Raw genomic sequence first — 25,957 nt, 5'->3', positions numbered from 1 at the left:
AAAAACCCAAAATTCATTACAATTCAGCTGCGGAATTTAGAATTGAAGACTCCCAGGACCCTCTGTTTTCACCAACTCTACTTGAAAACCCCATTTTCCTATATAAATCCACAAGAACTAGAAATGGAAACCCCCGTGGCCCTCAATATACCTCCTATCACTACTCCTCATAAAGATTTGGATTATCTACACTTAGCCAATAAATATTTTCAAATAAAAGACCTTGAAACTGATAGAAGCTCCTAGAAAGTATTTTTTCAATGTCGAGACAGTTACATGAATGGCTCTGATACCATAGGACTTTGGGAATCAAATCTCCCAAGGTACATGCTCCCCTCTGTGCGTGTTTTCTCTGACATTATCCATGAATGTCAAGACAATTATAATCCCACCCTCTAAGCAATAATGTCCCCCAATCAAATTGTTCTCTTCACAATTACTATATATTCAATTAATGAAATGCTACAGTTTCAGCCCAGTCATGACCTCACCCCCATTTCCCTTAGGGAATTACTAGAGAAAGCATCTAAGATGTCCCAGTATGAACTCAGTCCCCTTTGCCAGATTTTTATGGATAAACAACATCAACCCAAAGATCCTCCTCCCTATGTGGCATCTTTCTTCATAGAGATAGGAAAAAATATAGTCAATATTATAGCTGCACTCATGGGTTTCAATACTAGTGAATATGTGGATGAATTGACTCTAGTTTTAATGTCCATTTTTACCCCTGGTCAACCTCCTGTTGTCAACTATAACTATGCTGCTTTCATTGCTGAGAAAATCGATGACCAGTTCATGAGGCTAGAAAATGAAAAGGTATTCAAGTATTCTACATTCATATATCACCTTTTCCTTTACTATCAGTCTGACAAGTTTCCATTCTCTGTAAATAAACTTGATATAAAGGGTAATCCCAAATCAGTCATTTTTTGGACTTCCATCTTCCACTATTCATATACTTGTCCCTATTCATACAATGAATTCATTGACTAGTTTTTCCACCCTATGACCACCATGCTGACAGGAATTCCTCCTAGGATTAGTGATGAAATTAAGAGAATCCTTCAACTGTCAAAGAGTACAAGATAGGTGATTGGTACTTGTACCAGAATCACACTAAGATATGAGTTTATCGTTGTGAACTCCCTCTGTTCAAACTACCTAAGTATGTTCCTATGAGATTGTTTGCCTTGGAATATTATAGGCAAATGTTCAACTCTGATCAAATTCATTTCACCAAGGCCAAGAAGAAAGCCCAATTGAGGATTAAAGACCACTTAGGCCCATTTTTCTACAACAATAGAGAAGTGGGGAAAAGAGCAGAAGAAATCGTAGAAAAAATGAGACTAAAGAAAAGCTTTGCTTGGAGATATGATCCACAAGGTTTCATTTGTGATAGGAGAATAAGACATAAGTTTTCACCATATATCCATCACAGAATCCCTGAGATAGAACAGTATGCAAATATGGATGAACGGAGGGAAGGAACTCTAGTTGAAATGGATAGTGATCAAGTTGAGGTAGAGAATGTGATGAAAGAATTAGAAAAGAGACTTGACCTAGACTCTTGTGAACAGGTACCAATTGAATCTACTCAAAAGCCAACACCAGAGCCTAGTGCCTCTACATAAGAGACTTCTCAAAGGCACACACAAGAAACTAGTGCACCCCCAGTAGAACCACCACAGGAAAAAGACCAGGGAATAAGTACTCTAGCATCAGAACAGCTAAAGATGTCAGAGCAGCCTGAAATCTCTGAAGAACAAGCTCCACCACAGCCTCATCCAGCTTAGGTTAATATGGCAAACCCTCCCATTGTGCAGACTCATCTGAATGAGGAAAATAACTTGAAAAGGGACAGGGAAGTAGCTACCCATGCCAACGGTCCTTCAGACCAGCCTGGCGCTAAGAGGCATAGGCTAAATCCATATTCAGAGGAAGAATTCTTTGAGGAAACAACAAGGAGTTTGAGGAAAGAAGGTGGAGACAATCTGCATACATTCCCAAAAAGTGGGACACCTTCCACTTCACAAAGACAAGAGCTTGAAAGACAACAGAGTGATGAAGTTTCATCTTTCATATCTTCATCTAAGAAGATCATAGACATAAAAGGAAAATTCAAGGAGATAAAGGCCAAGAATGAGCAGCTGAAGGCCCAAGTCTATACTCAATACTTGAATATGGCCCCTACAAATCAAACCAAATTGATGTCATCTTATGACATCAAAGAAAGCAAAATGTAGATGAGCTTTCTAAAGCCCACAATACAGCAGCCCAAGTCATTTGCAGACTACCTCAAGACTGATTTTGAGGTCTTAGCTAAAGATATCCACCCCATAGATCAGATAAAACTACATAAGAAAATAGGGGAGATGGTTTATTCTACACTGACAAGCAAGGCAATGATGGTGCATAGGTTGCAAAATTCACTGAACAACACTACTGCCCAATTGCAACTAGAAAAGGCCTCCTCATAGGCAAAGGACAACATAATCAAATCATTGGAGGAATTGATTACTGAGTTGGGCCATAACCCAAAGGATATCAAGGCTGCACATATCCTAATAAAGAAAAAGAATGAAGATATAGCTGCACTGAGAAAGCAGTTGAAATTGCCACCACGCATTCACCCTTAGATTGCTGAAGTGATTGAGAAGAAAAATGAAGAAGAGCTTATGGACTTGGTCCTTAAGCTAAATGAGCAACTAAAAGAGACAAAGCAAGAATTTGAGAAAACACTACAAAGTAGACAGAGTGAGTCGACCACACAACCTCAAAATGTAGTGCCAGTTGTTTCTACAGCAGTCCCTTCTACATTGGCAACTGCTTTAGCACCAAATGTCCCTTTCACAATAGCTGCAACTATAAAAGTAATAGGTACAGGTACATCACAGGTAGGAACCTCAAATCAGAGCACAGAAAAGTTAATCAAGTCCATGGAGGAAATGAAGCTCCAAGTCACTGAACTACAAAAGTAAAAGAGAAATTCATTACTTTAGAGCAAAAATATGATATATCAAAATTCAATTTTGTCGAAGAGATGAGAAAAAACAAAGGCTTGACTCAATAAATTAAAACATTGGAAAAATATCTTACATTTGAAAAGCCTTTGACTGATATCAAAAAGATATTATGGACCAATATCATTAATTCAATCAATGATGTTTGGTCATCAATTCAAACCATTTTTTAACAAATTGACTTAATGAAAGTTGCTCTTCAAGAGATTGAAAAAACCAAGGAAGAACTAGGAAGGAAGCCTAAAGAAGCTATCAGTTTAATAAACTTTCTAAACAGTAGAAACAAGCATCAGTTGGAACAATTAAGCATTGAGGATATGACTACTACCATCCTTGAAATAAAGAAAGTATTGACCAAAAGGAGTCTAATGCAAGGCCTAGAATGCAAATGTCAAAATATGCAGGAAGACATAGATGAATTTATGGAGAAATTTGGCATCTTACAAAGTAAAGGACTTCCAATTCCTTTAGTCATAAATGAAAAGCTAATGTTTCAGGATGATTATGTCAACAAATTATATCAGCAAGCTAACAGTCAGGCCAATTTATCTGCAGTCAAGACATTGCCCATAGGGAGAGTTCTCTATGATAGTTTGGAGAACCTTTTTTACATTGAGCATGAAGTGAATCACTTATTTCCAGTGCAACCAAATTCTGTAAAATATACAGAAGAAGATGAAATCTACAGAAAATTGACAAGGAAAAGAATACTGAGAGATGATTGGTGGACCAGCATGACATACATCTTATGATTTACCATGGTAAAAAGTGAAGTAAATTGAAGTATTTACCATAGTCAATTTTGGTAAAAAAATATGAATGATGGTAAAACAGGTAAAGAGTATCAGTCACAGGTAAAAGAGTATCAGTGAAAAGTTAAAATCAATCATCCAGCACAAAATTATGAGCAAGACAACAAGATGCATATTCGTAGGACCTGCCTCTAGCTTCTTCAATAAAAACAGGGACAACAAACAAGCAGTTCACATTTAGTTTCTACTTTCAAGACCATCTGTCTCTATATTCATGTAAAAGATATTTAGTTTTCCTAGAATGTATCGCTCTTAGTTAGGATATTATCTGATGTAAATTTGTATAAGTACTTCCTTATTTGAAGTACTGAGGGGTGGATTCTTAGACATTTCTGTAGACAATTTACTTTTGGAATTGAAGTGTTGTTGAACAACTTCTGTATGGCTGGCTGGAACAAAGTAATAAAGCAAAGGACTTTTACAGGATACCTGTGTCAAACAAGAAACAAATAAGTACTCTATATCCTGTGTTTTTACAGTTTTCTGCTTAAATATTCATATGTGTTTCATATCTGAATGATAAACATTTTGGAAAGAGCTTTACTGCATTCTGTCTTTAAAATCATTTATGTTCTTAATGTTTTCTTCCAAGCTATCATAGGTAGGGAATTCTTAATTGCTCCCTACTTTCATAGTTTATCACTGTGACCATTTAACAAAGAATACTTAATTTCTTTTTGTTAATGAGCATCCTCTTTCTTTCATCTTGGATTTTGTTGAAGGATTCTTGATTGCCCTTCCTCCCCGTTCAAGACCATCTCACCCCTTTAAGCTATCATTTGTCTTTTGTTTAGCTATCTTGCCCTGTGAAATTCTCCTTTTTTAAATCAACCTGATCCAGTTAAGCCATCTTCAGTTGACTCCATAGCCCAATGGCCTAAAATACCTTGTTCTATCCATCTGCTCCTGAATTCCACCACCAAAAAAAATCAAAACCCCCCAAGCTTTCATAACTAGCCTAATATCCCATAAAACAAAGCTAAATCATAAAGAGAGAGCCCTCTCTGAGTACAGATTGGATAGATTCTGTACCTAAAAGTTTGGTTTGTGATTACCTTAGACCCCTTTCCTTCTTCTAACAACTTCAAGGAAAATCTGAGTGATAACATAGTGGTGACTCCACTAGGGAAGGACAATTCCTCAGTCAAAACAAATCTTTAAGAAAATTTAAACATTAAATCTAAAAGCATCTTAAATAAATCATAGAAGTTGTTTTGATATCCATTAAGAAAACCAAAAACAAAACCCAAAAATTTGGCTTCAGAAAGGACTCATTACACTAGAGCCAATCCTGATCCCAATCCACCACAAGTGTTTGAGAACCCCAATCTGATCCCCATAATTCTTAGAAGACAAGAAAGTTATGTTAGTCCTTGAGCCACATTCAGATCCTCATCTTGTCCTGTTAAGTGGATTTACCTCGAAGACCTACTCTTTGATGAATACTTTGGAAACTCTTTGTTTAGGACTTCATCCAATTCTAAATTAGTAGACCTAGTCCAAGACCCAGAGTTCATCCAAGAATTAGAAATCCAAGCAGCCAATTTGTCAATTGATAGATATTTGCAGAACTCACCACAATCTGATCTTACCATTGAAGGAACCCCTAAAACCCTCTGTAATCACTTATGTTTTTTCAAGCTCATTATTATTCCCTCATATATCTCAACCTCAAACCACTCCACATCTGACCATTACCTCTAGCTCTCCATCCACAACTCCAACATCCACTATTATTCCAACCCCAACATTTGTTTCACCATTACCAACAACAATGGCCAATAGATATGCCCCCTGGTACTACCAGCAAACTTAGGTGCCATGCCCCAAGACTACCAAAGTAATATCACTACTTTTGATGGCACTGGAACCTATATAGCCCAGCAACATACCAAGAAGATGATTGATTATTTTGAAATTTATGAATTAGATACTGCTGATGTGCAAATGAGAATATTTGTTCAAAATTTATCTGGGGAAGTTAGAACCTATTTTAGAGCCTTAACAACAAATATTATAGATAGCCTAATAACTCTCTATCAGCAATTCCTGAATAGGTGGAAGAAAAGGAAATACCCCCTTCAGATTCTATCTGAATACGAAAACCTAAGAAGAGGACCACAAGAAACTATGTAGGACTATTGCACTAGATTCAACATTGTGTATAATGCCATACCGCTAGATCTTAGACCCCCACCTAGTTTAGCCTTAGTCAAATTCCCAGATGGATTTGATTCTGATATGGCTTTCCACCTTAGAGAATGAAACACCCCTACTTTGGAAGATATGCAAAGCATAGTAGTCAGTGTTGAAGCCAACCTGCTATATAAAAGAGCCAAGGCCAAGAGTGAAAGGAGGACACCATTAAAGGAAGAAAGCTCACCCTTTGAACAAAAGCTAGATGTCATAATTAAAGGAATGGATAGACTAAGAGACAGAGTGGAGAAAATTGAAAGGAAATCTCCTTGGGATAGCCAACAAACCAATATAGGGAGAAATCCTAATTTCAGGAAAAATCAAAACCTGAACACTAGAAAGAATGGTCCTGACCAAAACATTAGACCCCCTTTCCAGGAGAACTATGCAGAAGCTTCCCACTCTAAAGGCCTAGAAGAAGATACTCAAATTAATTTGATGGGGATTGATGATGAAGGAGAAGTTTTCTTATCCTAAGATGATCAAGAGGCCCACATACTTAAATAGTTCCAAACCGAATCAGGGGAATCATTCGACTTTAGAGAAGGATATGACTCTGCCATATTTTAGGTGCACAAGCAATACAATCTAAGAAGTAAGAGAATTGATGTCCCTTAAAAGAACAAGCAAATGGTTCCAAATCAGCCCAAAAAAGGTAAGACAGTAATCAAACCTGTACAAATTCTTTCTAGATCAAACACTAATCCTTCTAACCCCATAATTGAAGATGTCTCTGATAATCAACCAAACAATAAACAACCCTCCACTTCCCTTCCTTCCAAGGAAATTGTGGAAGAACCTCCAAAGGCTAATCTAGGAGAATCAACAAATCATCATTCTACTCCTGAAAAGGAGAAAAACATAGAAAGCGGAGAGAATACTGCTGCTCGAAATCTAAAGGCCCAAATAGAAAAACCCTTTAATCTGGAAATAGAAGTAGGTAAGCTAAAAATTTCGGTCCCATTATCTGAATTAGCTAAACATGATGCCTGCCGAACTCAAATCAATAGATCACTGAAAATTATTGGAACTGAAGACTCATTTAATCTTTTTGATGACCAACCCGGATTAATCTTTGGCTCAGAAGTGAATGGAAAACCCTTGGAAGGAGGAATTCTTCCCTTCTATGTGAGCTTAAACATACATGATAAGATTCTTCTCAATGCCATGTTTGACTCTGGGGCATCTCATAATCTCATGCCCAAGTCTGTAACGTAAAAGCTAGACCTAGACATCACTAGACCATACAAATATTATTTTCTTTTGATTCTAGTCAGGTGAGATGTTTAGGACTGATAAAAGACTTGTGTGTTTCATTGGTTCAATACCCTGCAAAAACAATTTTAATGGACATAGTGGTAGCAAATATACCACCCAAATATGGCATGTTATTGTCCAGATCTTGGGGTGCTAAGCTTCAGGGATCTCTTCAATTGGATATGTCAGATGCCACTATATTGGTTTTTAAACAACCAAAGAAACTATACAGAGAAACATTAATGAGATATGTAGTAAGTAGTCAGGAAAGACCCCAAAATTTCCCCATCTACTCAGTACACTCTAATATGGATTCGTTCATTCTTTACAATGCAGAAACTAGTCCTTCCAATACTTTAGAGGTTTTAGCAGCAGAACCAAAAGAAATTGAAAAATAAAAATCAATTGTTCATATTCAGGAAATATCAGATAACAAAGAAAATTCAGATGAAAATGAAAACCCAAATCCCACGGTTAAACATGTTCCTACTACCCCAGACATCAATTATGAGCATGAAATTCTTTGGCATTTAGAATTTGATGGCTCAGTCAATAAACTAGGAGCAGGAGCAGGAGTTTGGGTGTGCAATTTATAAAATGATCATGCTGAAGGCCATGCCTACAAATTAAATTTTAGATGCACCAATAATATGGCAAAATATGAGGCTCTCTTGTTGGGTCTTAAACTTATCAAACAATTAGGAGAAATCAGTGTGTCTGTCATAGGAGATTCAGAATTAATAATTAAATAGATTAAAGGAACTTACTTAACTAGGGATCCTAGACTAGGATATTATAGAGGAACAGTCATAGAAATTCTCAACACTTTTTTGGAAACCCAGCGTACAACTATCCCTAGAAAAAATAACATGCAAGCCCACAGTCTGGCCATGATTGCCAACACCTGCAAATTACCTTTTCAACCTAATCATCAATATACTGTTGAGATTAGGTACAGACCAACCATCCCTGATAATTTGAGGAACTGGTAGGTTTTTGATAGTGATAAGAAGATCAATAATTTCTTAACTTTAGATGAAGAGTTTTCTAACATTAACATAGATGTTGATACAGATATTAGTTCTAATCAAATAAATGAGATAGAAATTAACATTTCAGAAGAAAATTCAATAAATATGCTTCATCCCACAAAATTCACACAAAAAGAAACTCAAGACCTGAAACAAATGGACCTAGATGAAATAATTGAAGAAGAAACAAAGGTTATAAACCTAAAGGACAATCATTTACCCAAAGGATTGACTCCTCTAGAATATGTGTTTGACTCCAATGACATTCCCAAGAAACCTAAAATGGAGCCACTAAAAGTAGATGTCGAAGAGTACAACTTAGGAACACAGGATAATCCAAAAATGATAAAATTTTCAAAATCTTTACCTCCTGATCAGAAGCTAAAGTATGTTGAACTTATGAGGGAATTCTAGGATGTCTTTGCTTGGAGTTACGAAGATTTGAAATCCTATGACACCTCTATCATTCAACACACTATACCTCTGAAAGAAAATCAAAAGCCTTTTAAATAGAAACTCAGAAGAATTAGCCCTGTGCTATTACCATCAATTGAGAAAGAAATCAAATGCATGTATGAAGTAGGGATTATCGCCCCTATTAGATTTTTAGAGTGGGTGTCTAACTTGGTACCTACTAGGAAGAAAATTGGGGAAATAAGGTTATGTGTTGATCTGAGAAATGTAAATAAGGTATCTCTTAAAGATAACTATCCTTTACCCAAAATGGATCATATTTTGCAAAGGGTGGTGGGTTCTTCTAGAATTTCACTTTTAGATGGGTTTTTAAGATATAACCAAATCTTGGTTCATCCTGATGACCAAGAGAAAACTACTTTTACAACACCATGGGGTACTTTCATATACATCAAAATGCCATTTGGACTAAAAAATGCAGGAACAACCTTCCAAAGAGCAATGGACATTGCCTTTGCCAAAGAAATTCATGATTTTCTTGTTATATATCTAGATGATCTAACTATTTTTTCTAAATCAAATCAACAACACTTGGACCATCTCAGGCAAGTCTTTTTAAAATGTAGAAAATATGGTATTTATTTGAATCTAATGAAGTCCTTGTTCAATCTAGAGGAGGGTAAAATTTTAGGTCACATTATTTCCAAAGATGGCATTCGAATTGACCCTTCCAGGATAGAAACTATTTTATAGATACCCCATCCAAGAAGTATTAAAGAACTTCAGGCTTTCCTAGGGAAGATAAATTTTTTAAGAAGATTCATTTCTAACTTAGCTGAACTCATTAGATTACTAAATAACATGCCAAAAAAGGATTCAAGTATCAAGTGGACATTAGAGGCCAAGCAATCATTTGAAGAAATCAAAATGGCCTTAACCAGAACACTAGTCCTCACGAGTCCACAATTTGATAGAGATTTCATCATTTTTTCTTTTGCATCAGAACACACCATAGTTGCAGTTTTATTACAAAAGGATGATCAGGGGTGTGAAAAACCTATAGCCTTTTTTAGTAAAGCACTCAGAGATGCATCATTAAAATACAAAATAATGGAGAAACAAGCTTTTGCACTGGTAAAAGTTATTAAAGATTTCAGAGTCTACATATTATACTCCCATGTAATAGCTTATGTTCATAATGCAATAGTCAAAGACATCCTAACTCAGGATGGAGTTGATGGTAAAAGAGGAAAATGGATAGCTACTGTTAGCCACCTATACCAATAGGTTTCATATTTCATGATTGGCAAAGGAAGTTCCAAATATGCTCTGCTTTGGTGATGCAAAGATCCCATATTTCCAAGAGAAGATAATGTGTGTATATAGCTTGATGTTGTCTCAAATTTTGATGGATGGTCCAACAGCCTAATCTGGATCATGCCATGTTTCAATTTTCTGTTGTAGAATAGAGAAAGAAGTCTGTCCAAACTGTTTAATCTTGGCAGACCAATAGCTAGGTAGAGAAGTAAGGTTCCCAACTGCTTAATCTGGGACCTTGGAAGCAATAAGGGTAGCATTAGGTAGAAAATCAAAAGGAAAAAGCCAAGGAAAAGAAAAGGCATATGAGGGTCTGCAAGTCTAAGTGCACCCTCCAGGAAGTAACAAAAAATGCTAGGAAATAGATGGGTAAGCAGATGGGGTTGCAGAAATATAATTCCTTTCAATGGAGGGTTTGATAACCTGGTCACAAAGGCAAATCAGTGGATGGAGAGGCTCCTCTTCTACATCATGTGCAGCAAAGCAAAGGAGCATGTCTAACTTCCCATTTTCCCCCTTCACATCCATTTACTAACATCCCTTAATCAGCTAAGATTCATGGAAGAATTTGAGGTTCTATGCTGGTTCTTATGCCTTTAAAAGCCACATTTCCTGTGTAAAAATCTTTTCATTATGATCTACTCTTAAAGCTAAGTGGATTTCAAACAAACTTAGTGATTTCACTCCTCATTTCACCTTTTCATCCATATTAACCCTTAACTTTTATTATCTAAATCCCCTATGTCACCTTTTCCCTACTATTATAACACTATGGTGTATAAATCCCAGCATTGTATAAATATCCTCCCTCTTTAGCACTATAGCTAAATAAGTTAGTCTTGGGGGACTTTAGTCCAACAGGGACTATGGTCAACCCTATAATGGGATTGCCCCAACCTCTGGTTGGAGTGATAACCTCCTCCTAAGCCCTCACCTTCCCTCTACTCAAAAATGCCATAGAAAACCCCCTTCCCCCTGCTAAACCCACTCTTAACCTCCTTTTCCTAATAAAAAACCCTTGAAAAACCCAAAAATCCCGAAAAAACCCACCAAAACCCTTTTATCCTAAGTTCCGCGCATATAAATTAAATTGAATATTTTAATATGGGCGGGACCCAACCCAGAAAGCTGCGCGACCGTCGGCATTACCCGCCAGCCGTCCGATCTCTGCCGCCCAGATCTAACGGTGGGCGGTCGATTTCGCTCCCCGACCTGCCTCCCTTTAACGTCCGGGGAAGGGCGGTATTGGGCGCCGTACCCGGGACGCGTGGCAGGCGGCGGGGTTGTTCGGAGCCCCCCTCCCCGATACCGCCTTTGCCCAAAGGTGGTGTGGGGAAACCGCTTACCACCATCCCCGTTACCACCTCCCCCTTACGTCATACATACGTCATCATGACGTAGCACCCTCCCCCCGCCCCCGCGCCGTGTGGCCCTCCACGTAGCCCTGCCACCTTATCCGCCCGCCACCGTGTCAGTCCACTCTGGCCGCCAGCTCAGCGCCCACGTCACCTCCGTACCCGGGCCCGCCATGACGTCATCGGTGGAAAAGCGCCAATTACTCAATTTTTCCGAATTTGTCGTTAAAAGTCGCGGTTTGGGCCGTTTTATGTCATTTTCGAGCGAAAAGGACATAGTCGTTGCCGCTGGTTCACTGCCAAATCGCCTCCGGACCTCCAAATTCAAACTTGCGGCCATGCCAACTCATCAACCAAGCTACATTCAGCCTTCACAGTTCGGTCTGCAGGCTTTCTGATTGATTTTATATAGGTATTCACCATAATTCCCCCATTTCGCCCATGCATACCATTTCTCTGCAAATTCACCATTAAAACACCTGTCAAGTTCCACAATTAATCATTGTCTGCTAGTTAAATGAGAGCTAAAGAAACCTGCATTGCCACAGCCCTATAATTCGACATTGAAACAGTCAAATTCGCGCACCAAAATTGCAAATTCTTCCCCAAGGTGCCCAGCATTGTTCCCTTTTGCCGGGTGTAGACCAGCTGCAGTTTCTTACCAGAGTAAACCTCACATACCCTCTGCAATTTACCCCTAGCAATTCACAACCCCTGTGAATTTACCAAAAACTGCAGAAACAAGCCTGCTTTTCCACTGTAAAAAAAATTTCAGACATTGTCTACAGTTGGCCTATCATTTAAGCTCTTAAGAACTTTGCAAACCATTGCACTCATCTTATTCAAAATCAGATCATACAATGGCTGCCCCTGCACCCACAGCTCTCAGTGTTGCTCCATTAAATCCACCCAATAAAGACCTGCAGTCCTTGCCTCTTGCTGACAAGGACTACCTTATTGAAGACTGTGTGGGAAACAGGGACTTTCTGCAGACCTTCAGGCAGTTGAGAGAGGACTACCTGAATGGTCATGATACATATGGGATATGGGAGTCAAACCTGCCATACTATTGTCTCCCATCTGTAAATGTCTTTCCTGAAATCATTCGCCTATGTGCTGAAAACTATGATGTGCAGCACAGAGCTATTAGCACTCCATCTGGGAGGATCCTCTTCTACATTAATCCTGAATCCATCAACAAAATGCTACATTTTGATCAGACAGAGCTGCTAATCCCATTCTCCATGAACTATCTGTTGGACACTGGTGCCAAGATGACCAGTGAGGAGATTCAAAAGGTCACCAGGACATTCATGAGACCTGAGTGCCAGCCTACAGGGCCACCTCCTTATTTGGATGTCTACTTCACTGAAGTAGGCAGATTACTCCTGGACATGATTGCTTATGTGCTGGGATACAGAACCAGCGAACATGTGGATGAGACAATGCTAGTATTACTAGCTGTTTACAGCCCAGGCCAACCCCCTGCCCGCAAATATAACTTTGCCAAGTTCATAGCTAACAAAATCCATGATTAGTTGGGTGCAGTGGATAGACAGGGGGTCTTCAAGTACTCGGCCTATATCTATCACCTCTTTATGTACTATCAGTCTGAGGCTTTTCCATGCTATATCAAAAAGATGGATTATAGAGGGGAAAGAAGATCTGTGATCTTCTAGACCTCTGTCTATCACAAAGTCACAAAGTCACCCTACTCCTATTGTGAGTTTGTTGACCAATTTGTATATCCATTCTCTTGCCTATTGATGAGGTCCCCTCCTCCCAGAATATCTACTAAGATACAGAAAGCTCTGCAGCTTTCCAAAAAATACAAAATAGGTGATTGGTACCTATATGAGGATCATACAGTCATCAGAGTCTATGGCTGTGAGCTCTGTCCATACAGGCTCCCAAAATATGTGCCTATGAGGTTATTTGCCTTGGAGTACTACAGGCAGCTGATTCAGTCTGACCTCACTCACTTTCATAGCTCCAAGAAGAAGGCCCACCTCAAGTTCAAACACCAGTTGGGCCCCTTCATCATGAATCAGAAAGAAGGATGGGAAGATGCTGACCTCATCCTCAAGGACAAATATAAACTGTCATATAGTTTTCGGTGGGTCCCTTATGACCCTGAGGGATTCATTACTGCCAGAAGAAACAAGTACAGGCTTCTAGGTTATAGGCATTGTCAATACCCACACATTGAAAGATATGCCAACCAGCAAGAATGGCAGCAGGGTACTCTAGTTGAAAAGCTAACTGAAGAAGAGACAATGCTAAAGAATATAAAGGAGCTTGAAAAAACTATTGACCTAGACTCTGTGCAGCAGGTACCTTTCAAACGGCCTTATTCAGTGGGAGAAGGGACCTCGGCCTCAAGGACTGCACCAGTCACACAAGCACCTTCCACAGTAGCACCAGCTGCAGACAAAGGCAAAGGGATAATGGGTGCAGAAGAAGAAACAGTGAAAGAAAAGCCTGCCCCTTCAAATGAGCAGCAGCAAGAGCCCCAACAAGGGCAGCAAACAGAATAGCAGCAAGAGCAGACTTCCCCTCCACAAACGGAGCTACCAGCAGCTCCAGCAATGCAAACTCCACCTCCACAGACTGAGCCATTGACTGCTCCAAGTTTGCAGACCCCAGCACATGAAGAAAGGGGTATGAAAAGAGATAGAGAAGAGTCCACTCCTATTAGTGGATCCTCCCAACAACCAGGATCCAAAAGGCAAAGGCTAGACTCCCCAGAGGTAGAAGACATCACTGAAGAATTCCTTGACAGTTCAAGGAAAAACAGGGAAGGCAGCCAGCACACAGGGACAAGCTCCTTTCAGCAGGAGCAAGGATTGCAACTTGGTTTGGAGGTGTCTTCCTCCTCCCAGTAGAGCAAGAAGCCCAAGAGCACTAAGGCTTCTTTCAAACAAATAAAGGCTCAGAATGATCTGCTGAGGGCTGAGGTCTACAAGCAATTTATAGATGCAACACCAGCCCAGCAAGAAAGGCTAATGTCTGTGTATGACATTAAAGAGGAAAAAATAATCCTCAGTCACTTTAAGCCTACAATACCGCAGCCTAAGTCAGCTGCAGATTTTGTGAAGACAAGGGTGGAGGTCATGGCCAAAGACATCCATCCCATGGACCAAATCGAACTCCACAAGCAAGCTGGAGAGATGGTTTATGCAACCTTGGTGGAGAGGGCAACCATGGCCCATGAGCTAAAAGAGTCCCTGAAAAACACCAACACACAGTTGGATTTTGATAGAATGTCCTCCTTGGCCAAAGACAATAGAATAAAGTCTCTTGAGGACATCATCATTGATCTAGGACATGATCCTAGTGATCCAAAGGGTGTAAAGGACCTTTTGAAGAAGAAAGAGGATGACCTGAATGCATTAAAGAAGAGGTTGAAGCTGCTGCTCATAGAGCACCCTCAAACCGCAGAGCTTAAAAAGGAAAAACGGGTTGATGACCAACTGGACCTCATAATGCAGCTAAACCAGAGGATCCTGGATTTGGAGAAAGAGCTGGAAGGAGCATTACAAGATAAACAGGGAGAGTCCACATCCCAAGCTCCTCCAACTACTTCAACAACAGCAACAACTACAGGGGCAGCAGTGGCCCCCTCAACAGAAGTAGCAGGAACAACAACAGCTCCAGATGCCAGCGCAAGTGTAGAAGAATTGACCAAGGCCATCAAGGAAATGGAGCTCCAGGCAAATGAAATAAAGAAGGCCAAGGAAAAATTGGCAGAACTGGATGCCAAATATGACAAATCAAAAGTAATTGTAGCAGAGCAGGGCAGAGAAATAAAGGCCCTAAAAGACAAGATAAAGGCCTTAGAGAAGGAGCTGAATCTAGAGACTGCCATGGCCGACATAAAGAGGATTCTATGGGCCAAAATTGGCCAATCCATCAGTCAACAATGGAGGTCAATCAAAACAATACATGAACAGATGGACTTAATGGGCCAAGCACAAGCAGAAATCCATAAGGCCAAGACAACACTGGGAGATAAGCCAGAACAGGCCAACAGGATGATAGACTTCCTGAACAGGCAAGAAAAGGAGGAACTGGCAGCCATAGGCATTGCCAACAGAACCGAGGTTGTCCTCACTGCTAAGAAGGTACTAACTCTCAGAAACTATGTACAAACTGTGGAGAGGAAGTGCTATGAGATACAAGCTGAGGTGGAGGAATATAAAGTTAAGATGGCAGTGCTACAAGCAAAGGGACTGCCCAGCCTCCTAAGTGGTGCAGGAAGACTGATCTCTCGAGATCAATTTGCCAACAGAATGGCAACCTCCATTGAAAATCAAATTATTGCATCTGGAAGTACATCTAAGCAAACAGGGCCCCCCACAGGACAGAGCTTGTATGATAAACTTGAAGGCCTGTTCTTCATTGAAAATGAGGTAAATCATATGTTTGAAACTCCTCCTAACTTTTATAGGTATACAGAGGCCGATGAGACCTTGATAAAAATTCAGAGACATCAAATTCCTAAGGAGGATTGGTGGCAAGCGATGCTTCAGATTTTGCCACGGTAGCCTCAGTTGTTCGGCCACTGCCAGCTCCAGGTCACTACAAAACAAACAGCATGACAAAGTCAGTAATAAAGGCAGCTGAAAGGGTGACTCAGCACAAGGACAATGACAGCTAGCCTAAAGGATAAGAAAATACGCATATTTGGACAGCTTAGCCTCAGCCGACTTCGACACCCACCAAGTCATCAATTTCTGACTATTTTTGACAGCTAAAGCAATAAAAAGTTACTGCAGCTTTTACTTTCTCAGCTACCAAGCTCCAGGAGTTGGCATAACATTTATGAGCCATTAACTCCTTTTCTTGATATTTTTACATGTAAATTTTGTATAAATACTCCCCTTAGTAACGCATAAGGGGTTGGTGATTTTGACTCTAAGGAAAATCTATTGTATACTTTCAGTTTATCTAATACAAAGGGCTGGACCAGCTCAGTGATTTCCTGAAATATTTGATGTCTGGATGATGCTAGGTGTGCTGATGCAGAATTCCGGTGCTGTCTGATGAAATAACAAGTTTTCCTCAATCTATGTTTCTTGTCTTCTTATGTTTATCAAACCATACTCATGTTGTACTAAGCTAGCAGTGAAGAAAAAGAATAGTACAGGATTTGTTTTATTACACCTTGTGCTCAATTTTTACTGCTGTGAATGTTTGTCTTCAGGATTAACGAAGTGCATGAATTCTTAAATGCTCAGGTGTCTATTAATTCTATGTGTGTGAATGATATCTAGAAATTCTTCATTGCTTCTAGATTAATATTCTCACCGTCTTTTCTTTAGCAGTTTACTGTGAGATTCTTAATTTCCTTGCATAAACTGGATACACCCCACTTAATAACTATTATGAACGTTTTTCCTCAGACACAAATCTGGCTCTGCAACATCACTACGGTATCATACAGCATATCAGACAAACTAAAGGACCACTGACTCCATGCCCAATGGACTAGGACATACTAGTGAGAACATATACATGTTGACTAAAGTCATCACCAAACACATTCCGAAAACAAAAGCCTAAATATCATAGCTAGCCTAAAATACTATCAGAACAGAGCTAAACCTTAAAGAGAGAGCCCTCTCTGGTTACAACTTGGCTAGAAGCTGCAATCCAAAGACTGGTTAGTGGTTACCCCGGCCGTATTCCCTTGGGAGTCATAGGGAACAACCTGGGTGTTAACAGCTACCATCTTAGAGTATGATATAGAGATAAACCTACCAAGCTAATAAAAGGTCAGGGATTGGCCAAACTCATGGAAAAAACTAATTGTCAAGCCCTAGACATAAATGAATTGGATAACAAGCAGGAGATGGTGACTCCACAAATCAGCCAGGCCTTTTGAGATTCACCTTGGTATGTTGATATAATTTATGTTTTACAAAACCTGCAGGCTCTTCCAGGGTTATCCAACACCAAGAATAGGTTTTTGAAAATGAAAACTTCAAAGTTTTTCATCTTAGGTAGTACTATTTTTTGGAAAAATCATGAAGGAATTTTGTTAAATCGTTTATTAAAAGATGAAGCTGACAAGGCTCTCCAAGAATTTCATGCAAGAGACTGTGGTGGACATCTCTATTGGAAGTCAACTGTAGACAAGATCCTAAGGGTTGGATTCTATTAGCAAACCTTATTTGCAGATGTGAAGAGATTTGTAACTTCTTGCTATAAATGTCAAATCTTTGAAAGGAAAAAGAAAATTGTTACCTTTACCCTTAAAACCCATTTCCACCGAGAAACCTTTTCAACAATGGGGTCTTGACTTCATTGGATAAATTCATCCACCCTCTTCTGGCTAACACAAATGGATACTCACTGCCACTAACTATTTTACTAAATGGATAGAAGGCATTCCCTCTAGACAAGCCAATGACACTGTGATCACAGGTTTCCTAGAGACCAATATTTTTTCCAGATTTGGTTGTCCCACTAAAATCATTATTGATAATGTTTCAACCTTCAAGTCAAAGAAAATGATTAATTTTTGTAACAAGTATCACATTACACTGGGCCATTCCACAGCCTACTACCCTCAAGGGAATGGACTGGTAGAATCTTCCAACAAGAGTTTAATTAATATCATCAAAAAACTGTTGGAAGAAAATACGAAAACTTGGAACAAAAAATTGATCAATGCTTTGTGGGTAGACAGGCTTACAACCAAAAAATCCATTGGAACCAGTCCCTATGAGTTAGTATATGGCATGGAGGCTGTTTTTCCTTCATCATTAGGAGTTTTGTCATGAAAATACTCCAAGAAACTCAAGTGGAACCTAATGATATTCAAATAAGGATAAACCAAACCATCAATTTGTAGCAAACCAGGGAGGAGGTGTACCAAAGATCCCAAGTGTTGCAAGAGAAACTTAAGAAGATATTTGACAGAAGAACCAACGCAAAAGATTTCTACCTTGGAGATAAAGCGTTAAGATGGGATTCAAGAAGAGAGGACAATGGGAAGCATGGTAAGCTTGACTTCCTGTGGAAAGGACCATACATCATCTATGCTTTCAGAGGAAACAATGCATATTTTCTTAAAGAATTAGATGGTACAGAAGTAGAAGAATAACCAGTCAATGGTTGGATGTTGAAGCATTACTTTGATCCTAGTTACTAATGTTACCATATTCTTCACAGTACATATTATATCTTTTGTAATGTCATAGTGTTTATTGGATAGTAAGATTTTGGGGTTGAATCCCGAAGAGAAGGCCCTAAGCTTCAGAAGTATTACTGTCATACATATACATAAAGTAGCAAGCAAGAGGAAGATTGCAGGGAATAGTCATAGTCATTTAGAGGCCACTAATCTACTGTTCTTGAATTTCCACCAAGAAAAGCCATCCCCAAGTGGAGCCACTATTATGCCCCTATACCAATAGGTGTCATATATCATGATTGACTTGGTTTAGCTTTGAAATATGTTCATACCTTTACTTGTTGCAAAGGTTTTCCACATTTGTAATAAAATCAAAAAATTAAAAAATGTAAAGAGGGTATACCCTAGAAAAAGAATAAAAGGGTGAAAAGAATAAAAAAGAGGTCAAAAAAATGAAAGAAAATGAACCCCAACAAAAATAAAAGACCAGGAAAGTGTGCAAGTCTAAATGCCACTACTTTTTTACTTTTGTATAATAAAAAAAATTTATGCAGCTTGTCACCTATGCCACAATTCATGAATAGTCAAATAGTTTAAACTTGACTAGTTCATGTTTTCAATTTCATGTTTTAGAAATAGAGAATAAAGATCTAACCAAACAGATTAATCTTGGCAAATAAGTAGATAGGTAGAGTGAATAAAAGGAGCTCAATAGTTTAATATGAGCCCTTGGATGTATTAAGTGTAGATTTAGATTGATATCACTATGTAAAAGAAAAGAAAGTTTGATAAGGGTTTGCCAGTCTAAGCGCACCCTAATAAAGAAGTGAAAATGATAGGGTAAAGTAGGTAGGGTAGGTAGATGATGGTTGCAGAATAAATGTGTGGTGAATGATAAATTTATATGTTTAAATATTTTACTTTCATCACTAGGAAAAGGAATGAATCACATGGAAAGTCACTTCAACATTCAAAGTCAAAAAAATTAACTTCCCTACCCATTCCCCTAAAAATCTTCACTAATTCCCTAAGTACTAAAGGTAATTACCAAACTTAGAGGGGCTCAGAGCATTTCTCTGACTTTTGGACGGACCAGACCCTCGGCCCAATAATTGGAAAAGCCTAAAGTACTTAAGCCCCTTTCATCAACGTTGCCCCCCCCCCCCCCCATAAAATCACTCATTCCTTTGATAAAACTTGTCCTAAGTAAAATCCTATATTACTTAGGGAAATTGAAACAAATCTGCATAAAAACCCTTTTGTACCCTTTAGCCTAAGTAATATGTTGTACGATGAAACATTTTTGGAAAACATTAGACTTAGTGCTTTACCATTCACTTTTGTCATATTAACCACTAATGTTTATTATATAATTCCCCTATAAAACAAAATTACCCACTCCCGTATTATATTATTATACAGAACCCCAAATCATTATATATCTCACCCCTTGGTTAAATATAACCATAAAAAATAAACGAGATTAATTAACTAATTCATAGTTAATTAAGAACCCAACCTCGCCACCATTTAATGAGGATTAATTAAGTCATTCGGACTAATTAATAACTCGATAACCAATTGAATCACCCCCGATATGATTAATCTCTTTAATTTATATCAGGCCAGCCCTCTATATCTGCCAGTCACTTCAACTCCCCGATGACTGTCCGATTGGACCCCACAGATCCGACGGTCACCGCGCATATCGCACGGACCTCTATGGTCGACTTTCAGCATGCGATGGTTAGTGGTTTCATGAATAGTACCTATGCTACATGTCAAGCAGCATATGGAATCATGCGGTCTCACCCAAATACCACTTACCCTCCAATAGTGGTGCAATGAAACCCACTTACCGCCTCCCGCTAAAGACAAAACGTCAAGTTGCCTCCCCGCTGACGCCACCTGTCCATATCACGAACCCGCCAAAAGCTTTGACTTTGCATAAAAAAAAATTTAAAAGTTTTCATCCTTATTCTGAAAACTCATGCATGCAACCTGTTAGCACTCGAATCTGCCTCAGGTTGAGGAAGGCAAAACTCGAGGCAACATCAAACCAAGCTCAGCCTCGTAGCTAGCCCTACGAGGGCAGGAGAGGGCTCTCTCCGGGTCTATATCGGCTAAAGGTTTTCAAAGGGGCTGATATGACTCAAATTTAATACTGATTTTAGGCTAGTAAAGAGATAGGAAGGTTTGCTTTAGATTTTTGAGTTTTTTGCTGGAGAAATGGGAAAACCAATTTTGGGTGCGGGGATTGAGGTCAGATTTTTGCAGAGATCGAGTTGGGGCGAGGTAGGCAATAGTCTTAATGCCTTTTGATCGAGTGTATGGACGGATCAGAATGACCAGGAGTTGAAGAGGGCAAAAGAGAATATGGATCCTCTTCAAACTGACGAAAACATAGAAAATTAAACAAACTTAAAGGCAGAGCATAACAATCTATGGATTATACCTTAACACTTCATTTGTTCAATTACAGAAGATGAAAGAAGGGAAATGATACACATTAACAACTTACAATTACAGAAAGAAGCACACCATCAACACAGAAAGCCACAAGGATCCCAACAGGTGCTACAAAATCTCTGATCTTCCCTTAGCCAAAATATGAAAAAATATGTACAATAGTGTCCAAAATCTTCCCAAGAGTCCAACCTATGCTAATGAATGAAAATTTACATATATAGATCAAGCTAACCTCATTCCCTAACCTCTAGGGGTCGAGCTCCTTCTTCTGAGAGTGTTTTCAACAAATTCTAAACATGGAGCAGGAATCTAGGTGACCAAAACAACCTGCTTCTAAAAAGAAGGAAACTTATTCATTACATTAATTGTTTGCTAATTTGTGAATGAATCATCTAAAAGAAGGTAGATAAGTGCCATGTTACCTTACATACATCAATTTACATCATGGTGGGTCAAAAATTACATCAAGGAGTAAAACTGGTGAAAACTGGCCGAATTCCTGAGCTGGAGGATGAAAACTGGACCAAAAAGCTCAATGCGCAACGCCCTGATCTCAATGCGCAGCGCACCTTTCAAACTGATTTTGAGGCACTTTCCGGCATCCAAATTGAGCTCAAGATAGCTCGTTGGAAAGCTCTGGATGTCTATTTTCCAACCCAAGTATAATTTCCCAATTTGGAGCTCATTTTCTCCCTCAAAACTGATTTCTTTCAGAGGTACTTCCTGCTATTGCAAAAGGTGGCAGTGAGGTCATTTTTTGCATGTTTTTTGACCCTTTGGGTACCCAAACCTTGATGAAATGCCTTGGAAATAGCTGAGCAGGTATATTTCATCATGAAAAATCCAAAAATGCAAACCATTTGTGATTTGGACCTCCCAATCTTATGGGTAGCGCGTTGCGCGTTGAGCCAAAAAACTTGTTTTTAGGACAAAATTTTCAAAAATGACAAAAATTTCTCCAAATTTGCCCAAATTTGGAGTAATGACCCTCTATCATGTAGTGTGCTCCGCCAATGAAGTCTCGGCCAAAATTTGGAGTGGATCGGGCTTTTTCCGCCGTTTTAGTGCCTTGCTCAATCGCCTCCTAAGGATCTTCATTTTCTCTTTGCAAACATGCATGCGGGCCCAGTAATGATTCTTCATGTGACGAAGCAAGTCTTTGTCTCTATTGGCTTTCGCCAACAACCCCTCCAAGTGTCGGTTGACCTTCTCAAGCACAAATTGTCGCGCAACAGGTGTCAAATCACCCGGTCTTTTAAGGGCCAACCTACGGTCTTCACGGATTCGTTGCATCTGTGAGACCTTCATGGCACATTACCCTCTGCTGTAGAATCACTGTCATATTGTTGCTCATACTCTGACTCTGTGTCTGACATAGCTCTAAAAACACAATTCCTGCAAAAATGTATGATGTCTGCAATAGTAGGTTGTAGGTGTGGTGAAATTATTATTTCAATACATGCTCAAAAACCAACCGAAACATCATAAGACTTATGCCATAATGGACATTCTGTTTTAGTGTATTGGGCATAAAACAGTCCTAAGGACAGTTTGACAAATGGACCAAATATGAAGTGTTGTTGGCTTAAAGCTTTCACATGGGCATGGAGCTATGTTTCACCGAGGAAGGGCAGAAAAATCTTCACCACTTACCCATATTTCTTTTAATACCCTTAAAAAAAAAAAATTGCTAGGGGCTTAGGGTTTCATTTGATTTCTTACACCCAACACATCACCTCCTCTCTTCAAACACACTATGAACACTATCAAATTGATTGAATCAGTTATAGAACACCTACTTGCAGCTTTGGAGGCGTTTAGGCACGATCTGAGCGCATAGACACGTTTTTCCTGTGGCTGAGATTCAACGCGCAACGCGCCACCCCAGTGCGCAGCGCACGCTCCTATTCATAGCGCCCGTGTAATTTTGCACTGGCTCAAACCGCCCAATGCGCAGCGCACTGCCCAACGTGCAGCGCGCACTTCCTATGTGCAGCGCACACCTGTAACACTGTCCACGGGTTTGTAAACACGGTCTTTCGCCTTCCAACACTTGAACACGCTCTTGCCTTGATAGTTGGTGAACAAATAGACTTGTTTTCCCCTTTTATAAGTAAACAAAATATCTCATTTGATTTAAATTGATTTTCAAAAACCCACTTTGTAAGGTTTGGCACTTTTCACTTTTGGTCTTTAATACAACACTGCTTTTTGATTTTTTCTTGCTTTTCTGAGGTTTGGACTGATCATTTTTGTTGATTTTGCAGGGATCTGGCATTTGGCTTTGGAAAAGATCAGAGGCTTGCATCTGGATCTTCTTGTGATGAAACAAATACAATTATTTCAAAATGAAGTTTGACAATTTTTAGTTCCAAAACAGAGTTTTGGACTAAAAATGTCTTTAAATGCTCTTTGAGAAAGAATATAAAATGAAAATCTTTGAAACCATCCTCATGACCTGCAGGCTTCTATTACATATATGGGAAGGACTAAAAACCCTAGACTCTAGGACTAAAGACTCTTCTTTACCGAAACCAATTATTTATGACAATAAGCTTTGGTAATTGTTTAGGAATTTGGACTAACCCTGCAGGTACAAGCATGAGGCAACACAAGACAACTAGACCCCCTTGTCAGTCAATGGCATGCCCCTAGCGAAATGCAACGAAGTGGAACAAGCGAGACACCTAAAAATGATATGCAAAAGCGAAAATATCTCTGACGGAGGGCTGTAAGGACCGACTCTAACACAACCTGAACGTAGAAGTCGACCAGCTCGTACTCCAACCGTCAGCCACCCTAAAACGTGCAGTTTGATGCCGCTCTAGTCTACCATTTGCACCCAGTGAACCTGCACTCCATTGCCTGTCACTTAAAAATAGGTATTTACCTATTTCCTTCCAGAAAGCCTGTAAATACTTGATCTCCTCTATGATTACTTTGAAAAACCCAAAATTCATTACAATTCAGTTGCGGAATTCAGAATTGAAGACTCCCAGGACCCTCTATTTTCACCAACTCTACTTGAAAACCCCATTTTCCTATCTGAATCCACAAGAACCAGAAATGGAAACCCCTATGGCCCTCAATATACCTCCTATCACTACTCCTCATAGATATTTGGATTATCTACCCTTAGCCAATAAATATTTTCAAATAAAAGACCTCGAAACTGATAAAAGCTCCTTGAAAGTATTTTGTCAATGTCGGGACAATTACATGAATGGCTCTGATACCATAGGATTTTGGGAATAAAATATCCCAAGGTACATGCTCCCCTCTATGCACATTTTCCCTAACATTATCCATCAATGTCAAGCCAATTATAATCCCACCCTCTGAGCAATAATGTCCCCTAATCAAATTGTTCTCTTCACAATTACTGCAGATTCAATTAATGAAATGCCACAGTTTCAGCCTGGTTAAGACCTCACCCCCATTTCCCCTGGGAAATTACTAGAGAAAGCATCTAAGATGTCCCAGTCTGAACTCAGTCGCCTTTGCTAGATTTTTATGGATAAACAACATCAACCCAAAGATCCGCCTCCCTATGTGGCATCTTTATTCACAAAGATAGGAAAAAATATAGTCAATAGGATAGTTGCAGTCATGGGTTTCAATACTAGTAAATATGTGGATGATTTGACTCTAGTTTTAATGTCCATTTTTACCCCTGGTCAACCTCCTACTGTCAAATATAACTATGTTGCTTTCATTGCTGAGAAAATCCATGACTAGTTCATGAGGCTAGAAAATGAAAAGGTATTCAAGTATTCTACAATCATATATCACCTTTTCCTTTACTATCAGTCTGACAAGTTTCCATTCTCTTTAAATAAACTTGATACAAAGGGTAATCCCAAATCAGTCATTTTTTGGACTTCCATCTTCCACTATTCATATACTTGTCCCTATTCATATAATGAATTCAATGACCAATTTTTCCACCCTGCGACCACCATGCTAACAGGAAGTCCTCCTCCCAGGATTAGTGATGAAATTAAGAGAATCCTTCAACTATTAAATCAGTACAAGATAGGTGACTGGTACTTGTATCAGAATCACATTAAGATCTGAATCTATGGTTGTGAACTCCGTCTGTTCAAACTGCCTAATTATGTTCCTATGAGATTGTTTGCCCTGGAATATTATAGGAAAATTTTAAACTCTGATCAAATTCATTTCACCAAGGCCAAGAAGAAAGCCCAATTGAGGATTAAAGCCCACTTAGGCCCATTTGTCTGCAACAATAGAGAAGCAGGGAGAAGAGCAAAAGAAATCCTAGAAAAAAATGAGACTAAAGAAAAGCTTTGCTTAGAGATATGATCCACAAGGTTTCATTTGTGATAAGAGAATGAAACACAAGTTGTCACCGTATATCCATTACAGAATCCCTGAGATAGAACAATTTTTAAATATGGATGAATGGAGGGAAGGAACTCTAGTTGAAATGGATAGTGATCAAGCTGAGGTAGAGAATGTGATGAAATACTTAGAAAAGAGACTTGACCTAGACTCTTGTGAATAGGTACCAGTTGAATCTACTCAAAAGCCAACAGCAAAGCCTAGTGCCTCTACAACAGAGACTTCTCAAAGGCACACACAGGAAACTAGTGCACCCCCAGCAGAACCACAACAAGAACAAGTACTCTAGCATCAGAACAACCAGAGATGTCAGAGCAGCCTGAAATCTCTAAAGAACAAGCTCCACCACAGCCTCATCCAGCTTAGGTTAATATGGGAAACCCTCCCGTTGTGCAGACTCCTCTAAATGAGGAAAAGAACTTGAAAAGAGACATGGAAGTAGCTATCCTTGCCAGTGGTCCTTCAGACCAGCCTAGTGCTAAGAGGCACAGGCTAAATCCATATTCAGAGGAAGAATTCTTTGAGGAAACAATAGGGAGTTTGAGGAAAGAAGGTGGAGATGGTCTACATACATTCC

This window comes from Pinus tabuliformis, chromosome 4_2 (genome assembly GCF_031772625.1).
Source record: "Pinus tabuliformis cultivar Carrire ecotype Pingquan chromosome 4_2, CPIR1, whole genome shotgun sequence".
NCBI lineage: Eukaryota > Viridiplantae > Streptophyta > Pinopsida > Pinales > Pinaceae > Pinus > Pinus tabuliformis.
Note: the sequence above shows the minus strand (reverse complement) of the source record.